Source organism: Thunnus albacares, chromosome 6 (genome assembly GCF_914725855.1).
Source record: "Thunnus albacares chromosome 6, fThuAlb1.1, whole genome shotgun sequence".
NCBI classification, from domain to species: domain Eukaryota; kingdom Metazoa; phylum Chordata; class Actinopteri; order Scombriformes; family Scombridae; genus Thunnus; species Thunnus albacares.
Genome location: NC_058111.1, coordinates 2896491 through 2905000, shown reverse-complemented (window position 1 = coordinate 2905000; position 8510 = coordinate 2896491).

Genomic DNA, 8510 nt, shown 5'->3' with positions numbered 1-8510 from the left:
ATATATTCTGGTTTTATTTTATTTCCTTTTCTTCACTTAGCTTACTCGACCCAGACTGGAGCGTCGAAGCGTCAAAGCGTCGAAGCATCGAAGCGTGAAAGAAGTGAAGCGAGTAACTGCGGGCTGAGAGGCTCGCGGAGACTGAAGACAACAGACTGAATATAAAGACGGACGTAGCGAGGTGTGACGTCATCTGCTGGTTTCACTGGAGCCGGTTTGAAGCAACTAGAGAGTGGTGTTGGGTTTGACATCCCCGTTGGGCCGGTTACTTGAACGAGGATAAAATAATTTAATTGTGCGGCTCTTCTAGACTTTCCAAATGTTACCAGAAGGAACGGATCAAAGTCTGATAGTGAAATGAGTCATTTCGCAGGGGGTTCAAGCCTCAAACAGCAGACCAGCTCTTTCTTCAACACCCAAGGAATGCTGGTCCATAAAGCGAGAGCCAGAAGCAGACCATCTAAAACAACCTCCTGGCTGCTGTTTGCTGCTTTGAAGCCTTTTTAGGCAGCTGTTCTTAGGCGGCGCTTTAAGGCTGCTTGATGCTGGTTTCTTCTGGCTTTCTGCCATGCCAGTGGAAAACTTGCAGGTCTGAAGATGTGACTCAGAGCATCTTCTGAATCTTGACTCACGAGTTGAAGGTCAAGCCTCGGAGAGCATGAGAACAAAAACCAGGAGTTCTCTCCTGATGGAAACTCCAGTCCAGACCGGATCTGACTCACTCATCACTATCAGATCCAGACTCCAGCTCCTCACCCCAGCGTAACGGACTCCATTCTCAACAAGAAGCCACCTCAGGGAGCAAGCAAGTAGTCCTACAAAACCTCCATCAACCTTGCTTAAACCCTGGTGCTTTCGTGATTTGTCATTTAAATTGGCAATTCTGAGCTAAGCTGTTGTACCGTCGATTTGACTCGCTGCTTCTCAGGCTACAGTCATCAGGTTTCTCCTACCAGCTACACAATAGATAACTCTGCATCATGCATTCAACTCAGTCATTAGCCATAGCCTTGTGTACCAGTTTCACTTTCCCTCTTGTGTCTTGTTTGTAAAATGTTGTAGTGTTTAGTACTTGTAGCTGTAGTGTTAATAATAAATGTGCATGTAACTAAAGTGAACTTGTTCGTGTTTTCTTGTGCTTGCATCTGTCACTTAACCGTAAAGCTATAATATGTAATTATTCCACATTAAAATGTGTAAAAACAACTAGACCTGTGTTATATATGTTGTTGAGTTGTGTACTTACATTATCCCAAATGTTTCCAACAATGTTCAAACTCAGAGAAATCTGTAATTTAATCAAAGTAACGGACCGTTTCATTTGGTCGCCTGTTGATGACGTCATACCTCCTCTACCAAAGAGTAAACACGCACCAGATGCATACGGCGGCGCTGTGTTTGTCCGCTACAATGGCGTCTACCAAAGAGTAACTTACACACATACAAGATAATACATCGGCGTTGTGGTTGTTCCACACAAACTGTTATAAATGGACTTTTATTCAGTTTTAAGCCACATTTTCATGATAAATTTAGGTGGTTTTTAACTATATCTTTTAGCCGGAAGAAGGATTTTAGTCATTGGACGTCTGGATCTTAAGTTATCAGAGAAATAAACTGGACAAACGTTAGCAGCAGCTCGGCTAACAGCCCCTCCAGGAAGTCCGGTGGTCACCAAACATCATCGGAGAAATATTGATTTTTTTTAGGTAAAACAGCTTTAATTCGATTTTTAATGATTTTAATCTGCGTGTACGTTTGTTTTTGGAGAAAAGGAGACCTCTGTGGATAATTCGGCTCCCGGGAGAAACCTGCCGAACGTCTGGATCTAAAGTTATAAGAGAAATAAACCGAACAAGTGTTAGCAGCAGCTCGTTTGTTCAAACCGTTTGTTCTGGAGAGGAGGAGACCTCTGCGGGTAAAAACATCCTGAATGATGAACACTGGAGTAATCCTATCCCGGTGAAGCTGATTATTTAACAACGAAGACAACAACTCCCATGATCCCTCGCTACTTCACACCGTCATCACACTCCGTCTTTTGTTATTGTTTGATTGAGACCCCTAGCGGCTGAAATTACATATTGTGTGTTTAAAAGACCTATACCCTTGCAGAATCGTAATTAAGATTAATAACAATCATAATTCTAATTGACCTCTTGTGCGTCCAACAAGGAGGACTATCTCCCTATTATCATACCTACTCTAATATGAGTTATGTCACTGGACGAATAATTTCATGTTGGAGTTGTGCACAATAATAATTCATAATTCCCCCATAAAATCCCCATAAGATATTTGAGTGCACAAATTCCTACAACAGTAGCGTCAGAGTAGACTACGGTGGAGCCTGTGACGTAAGCGCGTGTCGGCAGTGGTTTTGTAATTACTCTCACTGCCAGAAAGGGGGAGACAATATAATAATAATAATAATAATAATAATAATAACTAGAAATGCATTTCCTGCGGAAAATACGTGTGAATACTGAAACTGAAAGGAATCGCAAAGCATTGCTGAAAATACCAAAGACTTGTTCAGGATCCTCGTCTGTACAAATACAATTTGATTACCATGGCATGTTACATTTAAGAGATTTGGTAGTTAATAAGTAGTATGGTGGTGTTTTAAGACAATGTGGGGCTATTGGTGCCATGATTCAGTACGTTGTGCAGATTCTCATAGAAAACCTGTGTACCAAGTTTAATTTCATTAAAAACAACAGAATTGCTGAAATATCATGTTATAGGGCTACTTTAGCGCCCTCTTTGGGCAGAACTGTCTGTAAGGTCACCTTGTGTACAACATCTCAAAATTTGGTCACAATCCGATTCAGTATTGAGGAGTTATTGACCATTAAGCGCATTAGGCCACGCCTTCAAAAGTTTGTTAACCAATAACAGACAAACCGTAAGTGATATCTGAAAACAAATGAGTGAGTTGTGTTCGGGGTCCTTTAAACATGGTTTGTACCAAGTTTGGTGAAGATCGGATGAAATATGTGCCAACAGAAGCACAACGTGTGTTCATTAAAAAAAAACAAAATGGCGGAAAATTTTTATGGGCGCAAATGGGCGTGGCCTATATCAATCTACTCAGCGTCATCCAGTGAACATGCTGACCAAATATTTTTTTGATAGGTCTAACGATTCATGAGTTATTAGCCAAAAGGCTAAACATGTAATAACTGACCACATGTTGGCGCTATTGGTACCATGTTTTAATATGTTCAGCACTTCGACATGGGACACCTGTACATCAAATATGAAGAGTTTAGCACTTTGAGTTTTTGAGATATTAGCTTTCAAACATTCCTCCCATAGACTTCCCATTATAACTTTTAATATTTTAAGAGCTGAACATTTCGATATTTGAATGGTTTCTGTTGTATAGAGGAGTTGAATGCTTGCAAAAAACAAATATAAATAAAGATTTGGATAACAAAAGTGTTACTAATTATTATTATTATTAGTTTCCACTTCTCTCCCACCTTGAACATTTTTAATGACGCTGAAAAGAAAACAAGCATCAGCTGATTTAAAGCTCCTGTTGTTTCATTGTGTTTGCTAAAGTTTCTCTCTCATGTTCTCTTCACATGACTCTTTACCAGCCTTCACCTGTCAGCGGGGTTTCCTCCTCTCTGTCTCTGTCATGCATGTGCAGCACAAAGCTGTGTGAAAGCAATGTGTTTGTGTGTTTGTACTGATTTGCAGAGAGCGAGACTGTCGAAAACAGGAAGAGCGTACGCACACAAACACTTCAGGACTCCCCGAGTATTACCACATATGTGTTTTATCAGTTTGTCACTGCGGTGCAACCTTGTAGCTGGTCCTTCAGTTCAGCTTCCTGTTGGCTGATTAAAGGAAGTGACTTCAAATCAGCGTTTATTTGTTTCGGGAGGGAAAAGGCTCAGAGGAGAAAATGGAAGTCGGGATGTGGAGATCAGAAGATCTTCAACAGCAGGAAGTAGAAACTTTTAACCAAATGAACTGTTTAAACGCTTAGTTCCCTTTGTGTTGATGTTTGGCTGAGTGTCAGGAATTAAAGGACAGATACACAATTTTTCCAGCGTGTCTTAAACCAGCAGTCAGGTGTTCATATGAGCAGTGAAAGAGGTTTTCTCGCTGTAATCATTCCTCCTGTTCATACTGGATATTAAAAGATCCTTCAAATGTGCTTTCAATGGAAGTGATGGAGGATAAAATCCACAGTGTGTCCACACAGTCATTTAAATGTCTCTGTGAAGCTTCTATTCAGCTTCATCAGTCTGAGTTAGTCATATCAAGTGGATATCTGACACATTTACAGTCTTTTTTAGCATCAAATTCCCTCTTTGTGTTTCCTCGGACAGTGTTTCCCTGTTGAGCTGCAGGTGGAAGTATAGTAACAAAAAGAGGAACTTTGGCACTAAAAAGACTGTAACGTTGAAAGATATCTACTTGATTTGACTCATTTGGACGCTGAAGCTTCATATTAGCTTCAGATAAACTTTTAAATACATTTTTGCACAGAAGGAGGACTGTGGATTTTGTCTCCCATCACTTATATTGTAAGGTCATTATGAAGGGATCTTCTAATGGTCAGTATGAACAGGAGGAATGATTACAGCAAGAAAAACAGCTTTAATGTTCATTTGGGCTCCTGACTGTTGTTTTAACACAGACTGTGAGGCCGTGCTATAAGTAAAAGCTGTGCAGACACACAACTGGAAGCCCCAAACAGCTATAGATTTATTATGATGTTTAGATATGAAAAATATTGAATTATGTTACCATTCTAACTCATTGTACCCTGAAATAACTTACAAAATGCTCCTAAAACACTTTAAAATATATGCAGCTGTATACTTCTACTTCAGAGGGAAACATTGCTGCAGATTCAGATTTTACTCACAAAATATAACAATTAAAACATGATGCATTATTATTCATTAAACTATCCAGCATTATATAAAATAGTTAGAATTAAAAGCTCCACCTTGGACACAAGTTTGAATGCATTTTGAATGCAGGACTCAAACTTTTAAAGTACTTTTACTGGTGTGGTATTAATAGTTTTACACCAGAGAAAAGTTTTGAGTACTTCTTCTACCACTGCTGATTACCAACATTCCCATTTAGAGAAAGGATGAAAATAAAGCAAGACAGCCTTTGCCTGGCTGTCACTCTAACCATAGCGGAGAGAAACTATCAGACAGACAAGAAGAAGAAGAAGAAAGAGAGAGAGAGAGAGAGAGAGAGAGAGAGAGAGAGAGAGAGAGTGAAGAACACACACAGATGAAACACACAGCTGTCATCACTCCATCACCGTCTCCGACCTCTGACCTCTCCTCCTCCCTTTTTCTTTCCCAGCTTGTTTTGGATAAACGCAGCCTGTCTGCCCTCAATCCTACATGACACGCAGTGTGTGTGTGTGTGTGTGTGTGTGTGTGTGTGTGTGTGTGTGAGAGAGAGAGAGAGAGAGAGGGAAAGTTGTGAGGAGGAAACAGGAACAGGAAGGATAAAGACGAGGACATGAATCATGTCTCTTCCTCTCTCTCTCTCTCTCTCTCTCTGTTATAATGAATATTTCAGACACACTCGATGGGTAAACGCTGGCATGTTCTTTCATGGTGGACAAAATAATAGAAACACATAACAGCACATTAACATCAGGTTTCATTGTAGTTGTTTCCTGTCAAGCTTTCGTGCATGTGAGGGAATTCTGCAGAAATGGTGGACTCGAGGGCTTAGAAGAGTTTTAGAGGAAACAGTCAACATAGCAACGCTCCAGAATAACAGAGAGTGCAAACACATTTTTATAATAATACTTAATGCTACAAGTTGTTTTAAGGTTTCAGCATACTACAGTTGCATAGCAGTGTTACAGCATCTATACAGAAAAGTGCTTGAGTTATGTTTATTTTGCAGCTAACAACACCAAGGTGAGACTGACTAGTGATTACACTGCATTCACATTTGCCAGACACTTTCATTATATTAAAATAGATAATAATATAATAGAAACTTTCACTTAAATAGTCAATGTGTATTAAGAGGGAAAAAAATCCGATTTGATTGGTTCCTATCAGCCTATCAGCAGCATGGCCGCCCACCAAGAGCCGGGGTCTGCTTGAGGTTTCTACCCGTTACCGCTGTTGCCAAGTGCTTGCTCATGGGGGAATTGTTGGGTCTCTGTAAATTAAAGAGTACAGTCTTGACCTGCTCTATGTGAAAAGTGCCTTGAGATGACTTCTGTTGTGATATGGTGCTATATAAATAAAAATTGACTGATTGATTGAAATTGATTGATCCATACTGAAAAGGAGAGTGGTGACTATCCATGAAGAAAACCTGCTATGCAACAATCAGTTGGTCGCTTGGTAACACCACATGCCTTCACTGCACTGCCCTCAACGTATCACACAAACTCTGTAGTTGTCCTGACAACATTTGAAGAGATGAAGGACATGAATCACGTCTCTTCCTCCCTCTCTCTCTCTCTCTCTCTCTTATAAAAACGCTGGCATGTTCTTTCATGGTGGACAAAATAATTAGAAACACATAACAGCACATTAACATGAGGTTTCATCGGAGTTCACGCCTGCATTGTTTCCTGTCAAGCTTTCATGCATGTGAGGGAATTCTGCAGAAACGGTGGACTCGAGGGCGAGCGAAGCCCAGACGTGATTAATTTTGCACTTAAAAACATTTTTTACTAAAGAGCTGAACTGTAAACTTTATGTTTCAGCCTATTTGGAGCACATTTAAATAACGAGCCAGTATGAACAGGAGGAAACGGTCGCTGCTGCTCCTCCAATGATCTTATCTACTGATTGGATCAGAGCCTGAACAAGATGTGTGTGTGTGTGTGTGTGTGTGTGTGTGTGTGTGTGTGTGTGTGTTTTGGTTTGGTTCATGTATTGTGAGGCAGCTGACAACCTGCATGAGTCTCATGTGTGTTCTGTTTCCTCACAGGACCTCTGCATGTGTGTGTGTGTGTGTGTGTGTGTGTGTGTGTGTGGTGCCCTCTGTTTAACCTGTTTCCTGTTGTTAAAGTTGATTATTTCCATTGTTAGTGCATTATGATGAGATCTTCTAATGGTCAGTATGAACAGGAGGAATGATTACAGCATTCACTGTTCATTTGGGCTCCTGACTGTAAATATTGTGAACTCGTCCTTTAAGTGACTGATTTTTAAACCTAAATTTAATATTATAACGTGCTGTTATTTATTTTAATAATTTTATTTGTACTGTTTTGCACTTGCACTATCTGAAAAATGCACTTTTTTTGAGAAAACTTGTTTAAAAAAAACTTGTTTTCTTGCAGGATGCTATTTGTTAAGGATACCCAATACACTGTTTATGGACTATATTACTTTATGTGTTAACATACTGTAATAACCATACGAACAGACAGTAAACAACACCACATAATAAAGTAATATAGTCCAGAAACAGTGTGTTATGTGTTGTGTATCCTTAACAAAAAGCATTCTGCAAGAACGTTTTCTCAAAAAAAGTGCATTTTTCAGACTTATCGTATGTTATGTGCAAGTTATTCATTTGCATTTTTTTCTATTTCTGTTTTTTTGTTTATTTGTAAAAGCATTTTGAGATGCATTTCCTGTATGAAAGCTGTTTATTTAACTTATTTGGACCAGAAATCAAGTGACATAAGACAAAAAAGATTGACTTCCTGTTTCACCTTTGACCTACTGTACTCACCCTGGTCGTGCTCACGTCGTCTTCCTCTTCGATGACGGATTCTTATCGACGCTTTCGGTTTGACCTCCAAATAAATAAACAAACTGGTTGGACTGCTGGTTTGTTTCCAACCTGTCTGCTCGATGTGTCACCTGTCAGACTGACTGATTTTTTTTTCTTGACCTCGCAAACAATAAAAAAAAACATCACAAAAGTCCCCTTACTTGGTTTTTCACGGTCTTTGTCAGAAGGAGTTTGTTGTTGTCATGAGGCTGGTTTAGTTATTATGTGTAATCATGTGATGTCTCTCTGTGTGTGTGTGTTCCCTGTTCTCTGCTATTACAGTACTGGTTCCCAGTATGGTTCAATACTGAGTCCACATGTTCAAAAAACTCTTCACACAGTCCACTTATTTACTTTATTGTGTTTATGTAGTTTTTAATGGTTGATAGTGTTATAAATGTGTATATAGTGTAAATACAGTCAGATGTGTAGCTCTCTATAGAACGTACTACAGTGTATCTACAGGAAACGAGTCATAGAAACTGGTCGCCAAAATAAAACGTCGGCATTGTACATTTCTGCAAACCACAGAATCGTTGAATACGTAGCATATTAACATTTCTAAAGTGACGTTCACATGTGATCTATATGAGCTGATCTTTCTTATATAGGAGGAGGAAGAGGAGGAGGAGGTGGAGGAGGGGCGGGTGGATGGTTAGTCCGCTTCCCGTTTCAACCGACAAAAGCGGGTGTTTTTAGTGAGACATCGGCCGTTTTTATTTTATTTTTTTAACCCTAACCAAGTGGTCTTTGTGCCTAAA